We start from the raw sequence: 18,057 nt of genomic DNA, 5'->3' as shown, positions 1-18,057 counted from the left end.
TTCCACTATGTTAACATCAGCTATATCTTTTTCCTAAATATAATTACTACAGATAATATAATTTCAAATGTATTTCACCATGTATTTGGTGAAATTATATGCTTTAAAAGTTTGCTAACCTTATTTTCTCCTGTATCACATTGTTTTTAGTATTACTGTTATAAATTCATTTCATTTCCTAATAGGGAAAGGTATGCCAATAATTCTTCTATTGTTTTACATTATCAGTGTATTCTTCCTGATTAAATTTATATTTCATCTATGTAGAACAGTAATTTCATGAAAATCACAAGTTCTTCAGGATGCACAAATAACCAAATTGCAATAAATGTAACATTTAGGACAATTTATAAGACAGAAGAGTAAAACTGGATCAGTGAAGTTTTCTCCACTATCTAAGGTAAAAAATAGGTAAAAACTGGCCCCCCAAAATATGATAGCATGCAACAATTAAAAGAAGACCAGGGAAGACATCTGTTTAATTTTGGAATCAAAGCTTTTTAAAAACTCAATAGTAGTCTAATATATGAAACTTTTAACATTTCCCATAATATGTAATGTAGGATTCTACATTAGATTCTGACAGCAGTTCTGTGTGATCTAAGGAAATTTACCTAATTTCTCTGAACCTTAGTCTTTATAGATAAATATAGAGAAGAAAATATTTGTAGTTGTGAATGTTGAACAAACATTTAAGAACACTTAAATTTCAGTATTTCTCACTGAAGCCTTAAAATACAGTTATTACTTCATTTTATTATCTTTGCACACATGTAAATATCAGAGTAGAGAGCTAACTCTGCCCCACCCCTCAGTAACTACCTACAAAATATGACAGTCTGAAAATGCCATTCTGGGAAGTGTTCCAGAGAACACTGAAAAATAGTCACCCTTCAGATGAAAGAAAAATCTGGTTTATATATTCAGTCAGGAAAACGCAGCTTGTAGAAATATCTGGAAGGGAAGTTAAGTCTCCTAAACTGAAGTGAAATAGACCTGTACATAGTACCCATTTTTCGATTCTGACATCTGACATGCCCTTGCCCCCCTGTTTTTCTGGATCCCAATTTTCACTCCCATATCACATTAGTTTCCTTCATCTTCCTTTAGAAATCTCCACTGTGCTCTCTTCTTCACTCCTCATTAACCTGCTCTGCCTCTTCATACATCCGACTTCTGTTCCCTTGCAGGTTTTTTTGATCAGTTTCCCTTTAAGAGTACAAAGCCACCTATTAAAAGTAAAACGTGAGTATAAGTTTTAGTTTTTCCAGAAACTGTTATATAAGAAGTTCTTTTTCTTTTCTTCTGGCGAATATTTCTGAAAATGAGGGAATTCCCCTGTTACAGTGATGTAAGAGTAGCTGTAGGAAAAGGGGAAGATGGAAGATTCCATTTTACTTGGGACCTATTACATTAACAGGGGCAGGCAGCCACCTACTGGCCATGATGGACCAAGACAGCAGCCAAGTCTGTGGGGAGCAGGCTGTTTTCCATATGCAGAAGTGTGTCCCTGGCAGGAGATTTTTCTTCCTGGGTAAAAGGGGCTCTTTCTTGGAAATAACTCTTCCTGATATTGGAAGAAGGCCATTTCCAAAGCTTTTGTATCATAGAGAGGGAAAATACTCCCGGGTCAGGCAGGACATGTCCTTTGGGCAATGGACAGCTATGTGGAGAGAGAAAGGGTCAGAATGTATCCCTTGCCTCCAGCCTGCTCAGCGTCTCAGGGCCTCCTGACTCATCCCTCCCTCTATGTTCTGTGTCAAACTAGAAGGCAGGCGAGCCTGCCAATCTGGGTGTTGAATTGCAAAGAAACTCAGCAAAACATCTCCTGTTTGAAGGGACATGATCTCTTAAGAGTAAGTTCTTAGTTTTATGAATTCCTTCGTATTCTAAGATTCTATCCCTTGATTTTATATCAGGAGAAAATCCTCACTCTTACACTGAATGACAAACAAGCTGGCATCAGTCCCACCTGACTTGGTAGTTAAAGGGAATACTGGCACAAGTAAAGAAATTTCAGAGGCCTCAATGAATGATTGCCAACTTTCACCTGTGGATTTTTGTAGCGCTAGAATTGACACATATTGAGGTGATCTGCTCAAAATTGTAATTGAGGTAGTTTATCAGAAATTGTGTGTGAATTGCCTAGGTGTTAATTGCTTACGTAGCAGGGTGGGGTTTCAATTTGGCAGAAACCTCTCAAATATCTGCCTCAGGTTAGAGACACAACCTTTAGATTGCTTCTCTCCTAGAGGGCCCTATTTATTATGTTAAATAATTTGATTTTTCTTTAGTCCTCCACCACTTGTGGGAAAACCGGTACAGGAGAAGGGCCAAATAGACCTTTTTTAAAAATAAACCTGGTTATGTCTTTGTGATTCTTTTTTTAAAATGTCTTTTTTTATTTTAATTTTGGGGCTATATAGTATGTGTATATTTATGAGGTACATGAGATACTTTGGTACAGGCATGCAATACCTAGTAATCACATCAGGGTAAACGGTATATCCACACCCTCAAGCATTTGTCCTTTTTGTGACAATCCAATTATACTCTTTCAGTTATTGTAAAATGCACAATTAAATTTTTTTTGACTGTAGTCACCCTGTTGTGCTACCAAAAATTAGGTCTTATTCTTTCTATTTTTTGTACCACATTAACTATCTTAATTCCCCCGGCCCCCCAACTACCCTTCCCAGCCTCTGGTAACCATCCTTTTATCTCCATGGATTTAATTGTTTTAATTTTTAGCTTCCACAAATAAGTGAGAATTTGCAGTTTGTCTCTCTGGACCTGGCTTTTTTCGCTTAACATGACGACTTCCAGTTCTATCCATGCTGTGTGAAATGACAGGATCTCACCGTTGTGTACGGCTGAATAGTACTCCATTGTGTGTATCACATTTTGTTTGTCTATTCATCTGCTGATGTACAGTTAGATTGCTTCCAAATCACGGCTATTGTGAATGGTGCTGCAATAAACATGGAAGTCCACATTCTCTTCGATATGCTAATTACCTTTCTTTTGGGTATATACATAGCAGTGGGATTACTGGATCTTATGATAGATCTATTTTTAGTTTTTGATGAACCTCAAAACTCTTCTCCATAGTGGTTGTACTAATTTTCATTCCCACCAACAGTTTATAAGGGTTCCCTTTTCTTCATATCCTTGCTAGCATTTGTTATTGGCTGACTTTTGGATAAAAGCCATTTTAACCGGGGTGAGATAATCTCTCTGTAGTTTTGATTTGCATTTCTCTGATGATCAATGATGTTGAGCACCTTTTAATATACCTGTTTGTTATTTGTATGTCTCCTTTCGAGAATTTCCACTCAGACCTTTTGACCATTTTTAAGTCCGATTATTAGATTTTTTTCCTATAGAGTTGTTTGAAATCATTATATATTTATTTGAAGTTATTTGAAGTTTTTCATTTTTGTTGATGTTATAATGATAAACTTCCTTCTTAGTGCTGCTTTCGCTGTATCCCATAAATTCCGATATGTCATGTTTTCATTATCATTTGTTTCAAGACATTTTTCATTTTCCTTCTTAATTTTTTTATTGATGCATGGGACACTCAAGAGCATATTGTTTAATTTTCATATTTTTGTATTGCAAAATTCCTCCTGTTATTGATTTTTAGTTTTGTTCCATTGTGGTCAGAGAAGATGCTTTATAGCATTTCATTTTTTAAAATGTTTTAAGACTTGTTTTGTGACATAACATACGGTCTGTCTTTGAGAATGATCCATGTGTTTAGGAGGATAATGTGTACTCTGCAGCTATATGATGAAGTGTTTCCTAAATATCTCTTAGATTTATTTGGACTAGAGTGCAGAATAAGTCTGATGTTTCTTTGTTGATTTTCTGTCTGGAAGATCTGTCCACTGCTGAAAGTGGGGTGTTGAAGTCTCCAGTTATTACTGTATTTGGATCTACCTCTTGATTTAGCTCTAATAATATTTGCTTTATATATATGGGTGTGCTAGTGTTTTAATATATTTATGGTTGTTATATCCTCCTGCTGAATTGACCCTTTTACATTATATAGTGACCTTTGTGTCTTCTTATACTTTTGGTCTTAAAATCTATTTTGTTTGATATAAGTATAGTTACTCCTGCTCTTTTTTGGTTTTTATTGGCATGGAGTATCTTTTTCCATCCCTTTATTTTCAGTCTATGCATGTCTTTATAGGTGATATAGGTGAAATAAGTGAAGTGTGTTTCTTGTAGACAACCTATCATTGGGTCTTGCTTTTCTTATCCACTCAGCCACTCTATGTCTTTTGCTAGGAGAGATAAGTCCATTTCCATTCAATGTTATAATTGATAAATAAGGGTTTACTCCTGCCATTTTGTTATTTGTTTTGTTTTCCCCTTGTTTTGTTTTATTCTCTTTCTTTTTTCCTTCCTTTCTGTCTTCCTTTCTCATTTGAGGTGATTTTCTCATGTGATATAATTTAGTTTCTGACTTTTCTTTATGTGTTATAAGTTATTAAATTTGAGGTTACCATGAGGCTTGCAAATACTATCAAATAACCATTTTAAGCAGATAACAACTTCTGTTTGTGTAAATCAATAAATCAATAAACAAAGAGAAAACTAATATAAACTCTGCACCTTAACTTCATCTCCCTGCATTTTAGCTTATTGTTATTTCTATTTCTATCTTATTGTATTGTTTTTGCCTTAAAATTTGTTAGACATATTATTTTCAATTGGTTCATTTTTTATTTTTCTACTTAAGATTAGTTTACACACCACAGTTACAGTGTTATAATATTCCATGTCATTCTGTGTACTTACTATTGCCAGTGACTTTTGTAACTTCAGATTATTTCTTACTTCTCATTAATATCCTTTCCTTTCTAATTGAAGTACTGCTTTAGCTTTTCTTGTAGCACAGGTCTGACATTCATGAAATCCCTCAGATTTTGTTTGAGAACGTCTTTTCTTCTCTTTCATGTTTGAAAGGTGTTCTGGGAAGGCTTTCCAGATATTTGAAAAAACTTGGGTGTTGCTATTTCTGCTTTTGGGGGCACCCCAAGTCCAGTAATGCTGTTTCTTATGGACTTGTAGACGTAACACCTTGATGGTCTTGGACCAGATCTGGGAGAATTCTCTGGATTACAAGGCAGGTACTCTTGTTCTCTTCCCTTACTTTCTCCCAAACAAACAGAGCCTCTCTCTCTCTCTCTCTCTCTCTCTCTCTCTCTCTCTCTCTCTCTCTCTGTTCTGAGCCACCTGGAGCTGGGGGTGGAGTGCCAGAGCAGCACCCCTGTGGCTACCACCGCTAGGGCTGCACTGGGTCAGACCTGAAGCCAGCACTGCACTAGGTTTTACCCAAGCCCTGCTGTAGGCCCTCCCTGGCTACTGCCTATGTTTGCTCAAGGACCTGGGGGTCTACAATAAGCAGATGGCAAAGTCAGCCAGGCCTGTGTTCTGCCTTTCAGGACAGCGAGTTTCCCCAGGCCCCTGCACATCCAGAGGTGCCATCCTAGAGACAGGACTAGAATCAAAACCCTAGAAATGTACCTGGTGTTCCATTCCACTGCAGCTGAGCTAGCCCTCAAACCACATGATACAGAGCTTTCCACTCTTCTCTCCCCTTTCCACAGTCAGAGGAGCCTCATCACATGGCCACCACCACTACCACCAGCTCATGAGAAGTACTGCCAGTCTACTAACAATGTTCAGTTAAGGACCCAGGGCTCCTCAGTCAGCTTCTGGTGAATGCTGTCAAGCCTGGGATACAGTCTTCAGAAAAGTGGGTCACTCTTTGGCTTAGGGCAGATCCATAAATATTGTCTGAGAGCCAAGTCCTGAAATCAGGGCCCCCAAGAGCACACTTGGTGTTCTACTGCCTTGTTGCCAACCTGGTACCTAAGGCATAAGACAAAATCCCTTTACTTTTCTGTTTGCTTTTCTCAAGCAGAAGGAGTCCCTCACTGTAGTCACCACAGCTGGGAATATGCTCATTCTCACTTGAAGCGAGCATGTCTCAGAGACCCACTCAAGGCCTGTGGTATACTACCTGGATATTGTCACTACTTTTACAGGGCTCCAGGGCTCTTTAGTCAGGAGATGATGAATCTTCTCCGAACTGGGTTCTTCATTTCAGCAGCAGGCTTCCTTCTGGCCCAAGGTGTGTCTAGAAATGTCATCTGGGAACTAGGGTCTTGAATGGGTGACTCACGACCCTGAATGGTACCATATCCAGTGTGGCTGAACTGGTATCCAAGATGCAAGACAAAGTCCTGTTTACCCTTCTGGTATGGTTTGGTTGTGTCCTCACCCAAATCTCAACTTGAAGTGTATCTCCCAGAACTCCCACATGTTGTGGGAGGGACCCAGGGGGAGGTAATTGAATCATGGGGTTCGGTCTTTCCTATGCTATTCTTGTGATAGTGAATAAGTGTTACAAGATCTGATGGATTTATCGGGGTTTTTGCTTTTGCTACTTCCTCATTTTTCTCTCACCACTGTCATGTAAGAAGTGCCTTTGGCCTCCCACCTTGATTCTGAGGCCTCCCTAGCCATGTGGAACTGTAAGCCCAATTAAACCTCTTTTTTTTCCCCTCAGTTTTCACTATGTCTTTATCAGCAGCATGAAAAAAATCAATACAGTAAATTGGTACCAGGAGTGGGGCATTGCTGAAAAGATACTCAAAAATGTGGAAGCAAACTTGGAACTGGGTAACAAACAGAGGTTGGAAAAGTTTGGAGGACTCAGAAGAAGACAAGAAAATGTGGGAAAGTTTGGAGCTTCCTAGAGACTTGTTGAATGGCTTTGCCAAAAATGCTGATAACGATATGGACAATAAGATCCAGGCTGACGTAGTCTCAGGTGGAGATGAGGAATTTGTTGGGAACTGGAGCAAAGGTGACTCTTGTTCTTGCAAAGAGACTGGCAACATTTTGCCCCTGCCCTAGAGATCTGCAGAACTTTGAACCTGGGAGAAATGATTTCAGTTCCTTCTCATTTGGGTAGGCTCTGTCAGAGAGAGGGTCTAGGGCTGAAGGCTGTTGTTCAGATTATTCTGTCCCATGGGGTGTTCCCTTGATGTAGTTCTCTCTCCCTTTTCCTATGGATGTAGCTTCCTGAGAGCTGAGCTGTAGTGATTGTTATTTCTTTTCTGGGTCTAGCCACCCAGCAAGTCTACCAGGTTCTGGCCTGGTACTGGGGGTTGTCTGCACAGAGTCCGATGATGTGAACCGTCTGTGGGTCTCTCAGCTGAGGATACCAGCACCTGTTCTGGTGGAGGTGGCAGGGGGGTGAAATGGACTCTGTGAGGGTTCTTAGCTTTGGTGGTTTAATGCTGTATTTCTGTGCTGGTTGACCTCCTGCTGGGAGGCGGCACTTTCCAGAGAGCATCAGCTGTGGTAATATGGAGAGGAACCAGCAGTGGGCAGGACCCTAGAACACCCAAGAGTATATGCCCTTTGTCCTCAGCTACCAGGGTGGGTAGGGAAGGACCATCAGTTGGGGGCAGGGCTAGGCATGTCTGAGCTCAGACTTTCCTTGGGTGGAAGAAATTTCTAAGCAGCAAAGCATTCAAGGGATGATTTGGGCACTGTTAAAAGGATTCCATTTTAAAAGGAAAACAGCATAAAAGTTCAGAAAATTTGCAGCCTGACAATGCAATAGAAAAGAAAAATCTATTTTCTGGGGAGAAATTCAAGCTGGCTTCAGAAATTTGCATAAGTAGCAAGGATCCTAATGTTAATCCCCAAGACCATGGGGAAAATGTCTCCAGGGAATGTGAGAGGTCCTCATGGCAGCCCATCCCATCACAAGCCTGGAGGACCAGGAGGAAAAAGCAGTTTCATGGGCCGGGCCCCAGGGTCCCCATGGTGTGTACAGCCTAGGGACTTGGTGCCCTGTGTTCCAGCTGCTCCAGTCATGGCTTAAAGGAGCCAACGTAGAGCTCAGGCTGTGACTTCAGAGGGTGGAAGCCCCAAGGCTTGGCAGCTTCCATGTGGTGTTGAGCCTGAGGGTGCACAGAAGTCAAGAATTGAGGTTTGGGAACCTCTACCTAGATTTCAGAAGATGTATGGAAATGCCTGGGCAATAGTTCACTGCAGGGGTGAGGCCCTCATGAAGAACATTTGCTAGGGCAGTGCAGAAGGGAAATGTGGGGTTGGAGCCCCCACACAAAGTCCCTACTGGGGCACTGCCTAGTGGAGATTTGAGAAGAGGGCCACCGTCCTCCAGACCCCAGAATGGTAGATCCACCGACAGCTTGTACAATTAACCTGGAAAAGCTGCAGACACTCAATGCCAGCCAATGAAGGCAGCCAGGAGGTAAGCTGTACCCTTCAAAGCCACAGGAGTGGAGCTGGCCAAGATCATGGGAACCCACCTTTTGCATCAGTGAAAGTCCTGGATGTGAGACCTGGAGTCAAAGGAGATCACTTCAGAGCTTAAACATTTGACTGCCCTACTAGATTTTGGACTTGCATGGGCCCCTGGAACCCCTTTGTTTTGGCCAATTTCTCCCATTTGGAATGGCTGTATTTACCCACTACCTGTACCTCCATTGTGTCTAGGAAGTAATTAGCTTGCTGTTGACTTTACAGGCTCGTAGGTGGAAGGGACTTGCCTTGTTTCAGATGAGACTTTCGACTGTGGACTTTTGGATTGATGCTGAAGTGAGCCTGGGGGACTGTTGAGAAGGCATGATTGGTTTTGAAATGTGAGGACATGAGATTTGGAGGGGCCAGGGGCGGAATGATATGGTTTGGCTGTAGCCTCACCCAAATATCAACTTGAATTGTATCTCTCAGAATTCCCACATGTTATGGGAGGGACCAAGGGGGCAGTAATTGAATCATGGGGGTCAGTCTTTCCCATGGTATTCTCATGATAGTGAATAAGTCTCATGAGATATGATGGGTTTATCAAGCGTTTCTGCTTTTGCTTCTTCCTCATTTTTCTCTTGCCAGCACCATGAAAGAAGTGCCTTTTACCTCCTGCCGTGATTCTGAGGCCTTCCCAGCTATGTGGAACTAACTATAAATCCAATTAAACCTCTTTTTGTTCCCAGTTTCAGGTATGTCTTTATCAGCAGCATGAAAACAAAATAATTTATCACCCCTCTCCTTTCTTTAAGCAGAAGGAAGGGTCTCATTTGGAGTTCTGAACTGTGCTACCTGGGGTTATAGTAGAAGTGTTGCAAGTACTCCTTTAACCTTTCTTGCTGGTATCTCAGTAGGTCACATGTCCCCTTCCTGTTCACTGCCTCTCAGCCCAGCTCAGCACTAGGACTTGCTTAGGAATTACAGTCCTTGTGGCTGAGGCTGCCTTTCAAATTTATTTAGGGTTTCAGAGTCCTTTAGTCTGTGGTAGGGAATTCAATCTTCCATCACTGGGATAAGATATTTCCCTCTGGCTAGGGCTGGTTCAAATGCTCCCTCTATGGGCAGGCACAACTGAGGACAGCCATGTACTGCTTTCTGCTGTCAGAGGGCAGCCATGAATTTAATGCAAGTCTCACTTACTGTACTCTCCCTCTCCCAAGTACACAGATTCTCCATACCATGTGGCTGCTGCTAGGGATGGAGGTAGTGTGGCATCTTTCCTACCCTCTGCAGTGCCTCTTTTAGTGATACAGAGTTAAAATCAGACACTGTGAGTGCTCACAAGATTTTTGGTTCCTATGAAGATGCTCCCTTTGTATAGACAGTTGTCAAATTTGGTGTTCCTAGGGAGAGGGTGGGACCGTCGATGGTGCCCTCCCTTCAGCCACCTTGCTCCACCCACCGTAATGTCTTTCAAATGTTATAACCTCTTCCATTTTTTTCAGTGCTTTAAAAAATTTATATTCAGATTGTTGTAAAAGTTTTATGACTCAGCTCCAAACTGTTACCTTGCCCTGGAAATCTCTATAGTCATATCTTGCATCATATCCTGGAGTTATTAACCAGTTATGTGTTCTACAGTAATCGGGAATCAAGCAGTGGGTCTGGAGGACCAGGACAGAGAGTGAAGTTGGAGGGTAGTGAGTGCTGAGATGCCCCACCCATTTGGGTCCCTCTGTAGAGCCAAACATTACTTCCCCTTACACTCCCAACCCAGCTGAGGTGCATGTAGTCTACCTGAGAAGGGCCACAGGGAACGTGGAGAAGCACTCCAGTTCCCATGGAGGCTTGGCAAGGGCTGACTAAGCAGCACTAGCTGGAGACAGCTACGTTTTTAGAGCCTTGGAAGCAAGAGTGTGAATATGACCTTGCTTTGACCCCTCCTGCCAGGTGATTCATGAACTGTGGGGGGTGAAAACCCACTGATGTCCAGTCAGGTCACAAAATGCAGTAAATGGAAGGAGGCCTGCTCCCATACTTATGACCCAAAGAACTAGTAAAGAATGCAGGAGCTCATCTGTGCCTATGTATAGACATTTTCATGTTCTGATTCCCCTGAGACTGCACCAGATATAGGACTCTCATTTGTTTAAAAAAAAAAAAAAAAAAAAACAGCATACATCATGGACATAAAAAAGTTGAAAAAAAAAGGAGCAGTTTGATATCTTGGAAGGAGAATAGAGATTTTTAAAACATTGACTGCAACAGTGGCAGGTCCTCAAGAGATGGAACTACATGAATGGGCAGATGGAGTCAACTGTTCAGATCCTGTGATCATAGAAAGGAAGAGAATATTGAAAGTAGATGAAGATTGAAGCACAGAGTCCTCTCACAGAGACATGGCCAACATCAGTGACTCCAGTGTGGGAGACACTGACAGACTACAGTAGCCTGCAGAGTATTGGAAGGGACAAGACTTATTCTAGTGCCAGCTGCCAATTGCTGTTTCCTCTTAAGGACCTAGCAAGTCATCACTCCATAGGGAAAATTATTCCATGAGGCCAGTGCAATCTAAGACATCTCTTAAATTTTGATTATAACACAGCCTCCTTTAAAACTAAAACAAAATGAAGCAATACCTGAACAGAAGGAACACATCAGGTATTTCAGTATATTTAGCAGCAAGTAGGGTAGAGCCTTCTAAGCAGGACAGATATTAGTAATGTGCATGTTTGAAGATCATAATAATTAATGATAGCAAAGACCTTTGTCAATATTCATTTAATGAAAATAATTGAAAATAAAACATTGGCAGTTTGATTCCCTTTCTTTTCTTTCCAGTTGGTACATTCTGCAATGAGTCAGCATATTTAGAATTTGGAATTCTTCCTGAAGATTAGAGTCCATAAAACAAACAAACAAAAAAATCAAATTTAAATAAGTAATAAATTAGAACTATTAGCCATTAATGTATTATATAGTACCCTGTGACAGCTAATCATGAAGCTGGTGATGATGAAATCTTTAAAGAATCAGACAAGACAACTACAAACAATTCATCTCTTGTCATGTAAAAGGAAACTCCAATTGTGCCTGTTAAAGGAGTTATAATGAGCTCTGCTTGCTGTGATTTCATGTGAAGCAAGCTACATCCTGTACTGATGGCACTCAGGCACCATCCCAACTCCCCAAATGACCAAGACACCTTGACAGGGATTATTGTCAGAGCATCTGGGTTATAGGGACAAGAGTGACTGTTTTAGATGCTAATCTGTCATGTGACTCCTGATTAATCCCAAGTCTGGGAATGCCTCCAAGATATCTAGTTAATGCATTACTCTTTAGGTAGAAACACCTATTTACTGTAAGTCATACTTTTCCTTCGTAACAAGTCTTGACGTTGCAGAAATCATAGACTGTGACACTCTAAGCATTCTCTCAGCCACCTACACATTCCTTCCAGAGCAGATATACTTTTCCCCCAAGATATAACCCCTGGGTCCAGGGGGCTGCAACATTGAGACCTATTTGTCTTGCTGCTATGCAATGACACGTTTCTGTCTGTAAGCTCCCCAGAAAATCACCCCTTACCAACAAACTAAATGTATCTGCCTTGTTCTTTGGTTTCTGGGCTCCTTTGGCATTTGGGGACTGCTTTGCATATATAGCCTTTTCATGGAATGGGGTCTTTGCACATATTGACTGAATGTGCAGTCTGTAGACAGTGGAAAAAGCTCCATGTGACTCTGTGTGGGTCATACATGTTTGTGCACACAGGTAGGCAGGTCAACATCTTGGCAATGACAGGATTTTATTTTCTGATTTTGGTAAATGTTTGTAAAATAGAAATTACATCTTTTAAATCTTAAGAAACAGAAACACTATAGAAACAAGAGGCTGAAAATGTCATCCATTTTGATGCCAACAATTGACAATCCTACATAGCCAAAGACAGCCTTACTAAACAATGTGGCTGCTTTTGGAGTCAAAGGAAGACTCCCTTTGGTAAGTAGCCTTTTGAAAGCATTCACTGCTTTGGCGTGGGAAGTGCATAATGTTTTTCCATCTTGCTCATACAAAATATTTTTTTGGCACTTATAGCTCAATAGTTGGATAAAAAGATATAGAGAAGCAAAGGATCTTCAGTGGGTTCATCAGTGGACAAAACAAAGTCCAGTCTGACCAGGTGGTGAGAAACTGATTTGTCATCCTTGGGAATGAGAACAGCAGGTGGTCCTGAAGAGAGTCTCCTTTGGAATCAGTGAGGGGAAGGAGAAAGTAAGAGCCCACCAGGCTGGGCTATCTTTAAAATGGAAAATATTAGGTGCTTTTGCTTATTCAAGACAACTCAAGAGTCAAAATAAATAGGCCTCCAGGAGTATGCATTTAATGGATTCTTAAAGTGGTCTAAATATATTTCATTTAAGAAATCACTCATTAATTTTAGACTTTTTTATTGGCAGAAAATCTGCTCCCTTATAACCATTTAAATAGTCTTTTGTTTACTTTTACGAAAAACTTAGTTCAATTCACTCATACCACACCTACTCTTGTCCTATAAAACAGTAGACAGCAACCCATGGGCATTTGAAGTAGAACCCAGAATCCCTTGACAACCTATCCTGCCTGCTCTTCTTATTTCATGCTATGGCCTCTCCTTGGTTCATGAAACTCATGTCCAGTTCTATTTTTTTAATGCACTCTTCCAGACTCACTATTACCTCAGCTTGCCATATGGTTTTGACCTTAGGTCTTTGTTCTATTCCTCCAGATTTATATTTCTCTCCAGACAGTTATAAAAATAAGTGTAATCCAAACAGGGTTATTGGGTTAACAGTTTTAATGGTCTTAAAACAGGCACAGGCCTATAGTTACAATGCAATAATTTTGGTGTTATCTTTTTAAAAAAAAAAAAATCATTATTATGATTAACACAACTAGGAGCAGAATCTTTTGGGATATCAAATTCCATTTCTTTGTAAGTTTCTAAATGCCATCTTTTCATTTCCTGGGTAGATTTATTTATTAACTAGGTAGGGTGCTAAGGCAAGGCTAATATTCATTATCATGTGAGAGAGGACTAGTGTTCTAGCAACTGGGGTCTTGTTGGCAGTCTATCGTGAGTTGGTTGGTGTGACTCCTCCTTTCTTACCTCAGAGGTGGTAACATCTGCACTCAATGAATGAAGAGCGGGTGCCTGGTCTTGCAAAGCTGAGGACAGTCCATTGACCCAGGAGTTGCTTTTCTCTGAGGCTCTGGCAGAAGCAGCCATTTCCCTTGCTTTTATATACCTCAACAATGACATTCATTCTTCCCCTAGGACAGAGCCCCTAGTCTCCACTTTGCTGCACTGAATTTTGCTAACATATGTTTTGCTATTTTGTCAACAGAAAGTCACTTCTCTTCTTTTACTTCCTGACATTCAGGCTTATATTTGTTTTGTTTTTAATACACAAACAATTGCGGAGGTTTGCTTTCTAGGAAAGTTGAAATGAGAGACAAAAAATCTTAAATCTTGAAAATTATGGGGAAGAACAATGTGGTTCCTTTGCCTTTCTTTTACTTTTCTTTATTTGTTTTAATTCATCATGAATAAGAACATCATGTAGGAGAAGCAATATATACTTTACCTAGCAAATCACTACATGAAAATAAGTTACAAAAATTTGGCCAGGCATGGTGGCTCATGCCTACAATCCCAGTACTTTCGAAGGCCAAGGCAGGCAGATCATGAGATCAGGAGATCAAGACCAGCCTGGCCAACATGGTGAAACCCTGTCTCTACTAAAATACAAAAAAATTAGCCAGGCATGGTGGTGCACACCTGTAGTCCCAGCTACTCGGAAGGCTGAGGCAGGGGAATCGCTTGAACCTGGGAGGTGGAGGTTGCCACTGCACTCCAGCCTGGTGATAGAGTGAGATTCTGTCTAAAAAAAGAAGTTACAAAATTCAACATGAAAATCACAAGCAAGTAAGGAAATAAGGCTATTTCTTTCTTACTAAATAACCCGAACCTCACTGCCCTGCATTGTCAGAGTGAGATAGACACAGAAAAAGACTCCATTAGAATCATGCTGACTGGATAACATAACTTTAGGTCACTAGTTTCTGTAAATTAAGTTGTAATAAAAGAAAATTTTGTTACTGAATCCCCTGTGTCCACCTCAGAAACTTCAAGCATAACAAGTTTTCAGTGGTTTAAGTAAAGGTCTTCATCAATAAAACCTGTACTTCACAAAAAAATAATTACTTGACTAATGAAGGTAAAATGATTGCAGTTGCATAAGTCCTCTACTTCCTTAGACAAAACAAGCCTTTGTTATCAGCATTGGATCACTGTTGAGACTTTCCATACCTAGGAACATGGCTCAGGGGAGGAAGAGGTCATCACTGAGGGCTAGAGTCCTTCACACACTCTAGGGGCAAAGGCAAGGGTCTTAGAAGATGGATTATTTTGGCAACAAAGAAACAATATATTCCTCAGGGGTTGAATTCTGAAGTCATTAGGATTTGGTGAGCCTGCTCTCAGGGAATAAGTTTGGAAGATTTTGGATTTGGGACACTTTGTCACTCTATAGGGGAGAGTGTTAGTGGATGTGATAACTACCTTGTGAGTGAGGTGATGTTGGAAAGCATTATCTTGGAATTAGAATCTCTATACCTATATGCACCTGAAAAAGAGCCAGTATTCTTCCTGGGAGCATTGACACAGCCTGAGGAGCACTTAGACCACTAGTAAGAAATGGTGACAAAAACAGCAATGTCTGCATTAATCCTGAGTTTGTGATCCCCATGAACCACAGCCTCAGGGACCTCAATAAATGCATTTTAGAAGGAAGAGAAATTTCACGGAAGTTCATTCACCAATACCCATCAATCTCTGCTGTGAATAAAACAGTAAACAAACCCAGTCCTAATGAGTTTCAACGCCATAGCTGGTCTGGTATATCCCTAACTACATTCACCCATAGAGGTGGGGGAGTCTCATTTCCTATGTAAAGTATGGAGGATAAAAATAGAGCCTAGGATCAGGGCTCAAAATTTGTTCCTAGAACAGAAAAGCAATGTTTTTATATATATATAAAAATGTGTGCACATGCACACGTGTAAGTGTGTGTGTGTTTACATACATATATACACTTAGGTCTTTAGGACAAAGATGTTTCTCATGTAATTGATAAATATCCATTTTGATTCACACCTCTAAAGTTTACTAGGAAAATTAAACTTGTATTGCAAAATTAATAGTATGGAGTGATGTTTCTTCTTAGGTCGTATGGAGAATAAAAAAATAAAAAGAAAGGGAAGTAAGTGTAGAGGAATGCAGAAAATGAAAACTATTTGTTTCCTATTAAAAGCCATGTATAGCAAATGTCTTCAGAGAACCTAGGCTCCAAGTTACACTCAGACCCCAGCTCCGCCAGGCCAGCAGCACCCTCATTTCCCAATGGCCAGCCTCTACTCTCTGGTGGTGGCCCTAGTAGTGTGCAGCTGTGGCTCTTTTGGATCGCTGGGATATGACCTGCCTCAGAACCATAGTCTGATAGGAAAGAAGACTTTGGTGCTTCTGGGCCAAATGAAATGGATCTCCCTTTTCTTGTACCTTAAGGACTGAAGAGACTTCAGATTTCCCCAGGAGATGGTGGAAGTCAGCCAGTTGCAGAAGGCCCAGACTATGTCTGTCCTCCATAAGATGCTGCAGCAGATCTTCAGCCTCTTCAACACAGAGTGCTCCTCTGCTGCCTGGAACATGACCCTCCTGGACCAGCTCCATACTGGACTTCATCAGCAGCTAGAATACCTGGAGACCTGCTTGGTTCAGGCAGTGGGAGAGGGAGAATCTGCTGGGGTGATTGGGAGCCCTACACTGGCCTTGAGAAGGTACTTCCAGGGAATCCGTCTCTTCCTGAAAGAGAAGAAACATAGTGACTGTGCCTGGGAAGTTGTCAGAGTGGAAGTCATGAGATCCTTCTCTTTATCAACAAACTCACAACAAAGATTGAGAAGTAAGGAAGGAGACATGGAGTACTCTTGAAATAATTCTCATTGACTAATCTGCCATGTCACACTTGTACATGTGATCTTGGATGTTTTAAAAGACTCATTTCTGCTTTAGTTACTGAATTGGTTGAGATAAATTCAGCAAATACTTCATCAGTATATTAAGCAAGTATATGTTCAAAACATTCAGCTCCAGCGGCATGGGAGTCTAAGAGATGACTCCCCTGATGTTATTTATTTATTTCCATTGTTTTGCATCTATTGTATTTATAATATTTAGATATTTTACATATAACATGTTAATCTTTACATTGTATTAACATTTACAAAATATGTTCACCATTTAATGTTATTAAATTTGCAGTTTTGATTTATTAAATGTTTATCAAATAAAATTTTCATTTTGTTTATTCTAAAACCTAAGCCAAATTAAAGAAAGGATTGCAAAATTTAATTGTTCATTCATTCCATTCACATTATATTTGTGAACTAAGTAAGTGGCAGACTGCAGAAATTCCTTCAAGTAATACAGGTGGCTAGAGCATACCGTTTCTGCTGTGTTGGAATTCTCAGTCTAAGAGGGAAGGCGACATAAAAACCATACTAATGTTTGTATCATTTCAATTATATTAAGTGCTTCAGAGAGAAGTAAAGGAAAATTATGTTCTCACACCAGAATCTTTAGGTGTAAATGATGCTGGGAAGGGGAAAAAAATTGATGTTCTTCCCAAAGCGCCTGGGAGACATGAAAGTGCAGAGGTCTTATTGGCAGTTGGGAATGCTGGCCTAGAATGAACAAATACCATGGGCATAGGTATTAATTTAAGATTCTTTATTGTATTTCTGGTAATGAGGGCATGGGAATGGATGTGATCACGTATAAATAAGAGGAGAAAATTAGATGAAGACTAATCTATGTTCTGCAGACTGTTAATATTTAAAGGTACAGCAGAGAAGGAGAGTCTACAAAAGACACTGAGATTGAGTGGCCAGTGTACTTAGATGAAGAAATAAGGAAGAATGAGGGAGAGACTAATGAAGGGAACAGTAGTGCTTTCAGGGAAGATGGAGACTGACCTGTTCTACTGGATCTGAAACATACTCCACCACTGATCTTAGGATGATCTGGTTTTGCAGAATGAATGGGACAGAGACCAGATGGGAGTAGTTTGAAGAAGAAACACAAGAAGTGGCATTAGGTGCACTATGTATAGAAGGTCATCTTGGAAAGCTTGTTTGTGGTGGTAGGAAATAGGGTGATACCTGGAGAATAGTATGGGTTAACATCACCATGCATATATTTCAAATGTTTTCTAAGCATCATTTTCAAAGAATAGCTGAATTTGAGTAAAACCTTTAAATATTTCTTTATTGAGATATGATTAAAATGTATTATTTAAAGTGTAAAACACAGTGTTGAGGTATAAGTACACCTTGTGTAATGACTTCTACACATTACATAATCTACAGCTGATTAACACATTCATCACCTGACATAGTTAACAGTTTTGTTTTTGTATGCGTGCTGAGAATACTAAAGATTTACTCCCATTTAAATCTTTAATCTTGAGTTAATTGTTATATATGGTGAAAGGTAGGGGTCCAGTTTTATTCTTCTGCATATGGCTACTCAGCTATCCCAGCACCATTTATTGACTAGGGAGTCTTTTCCCCATTGCTTATTTTTGTAGGATTTATAGGAGATCAGATGGCTGTAGACATGTGGCTTTATTTATGAGTTCTCTATTT

At 40.2% G+C, this 18,057-nt stretch overlaps 1 pseudogene; it reads left to right on the top strand.

Moving 5' to 3' along the window:
* The first annotated feature begins 15,754 nt into the window (after positions 1-15,754).
* LOC108536999 (interferon omega-1-like) lies at positions 15,755-16,687 on the top strand (annotated as a pseudogene).
* Positions 16,688-18,057: the final 1,370 nt, after the last annotated feature.

The sequence above is a fragment of the Rhinopithecus bieti genome, unplaced genomic scaffold (assembly GCF_001698545.2).
Source record: "Rhinopithecus bieti isolate Rb0 unplaced genomic scaffold, ASM169854v2 scaffold_1403, whole genome shotgun sequence".
Lineage (NCBI taxonomy): Eukaryota > Metazoa > Chordata > Mammalia > Primates > Cercopithecidae > Rhinopithecus > Rhinopithecus bieti.
This window is presented reverse-complemented; position numbering and strand designations above follow the sequence as displayed.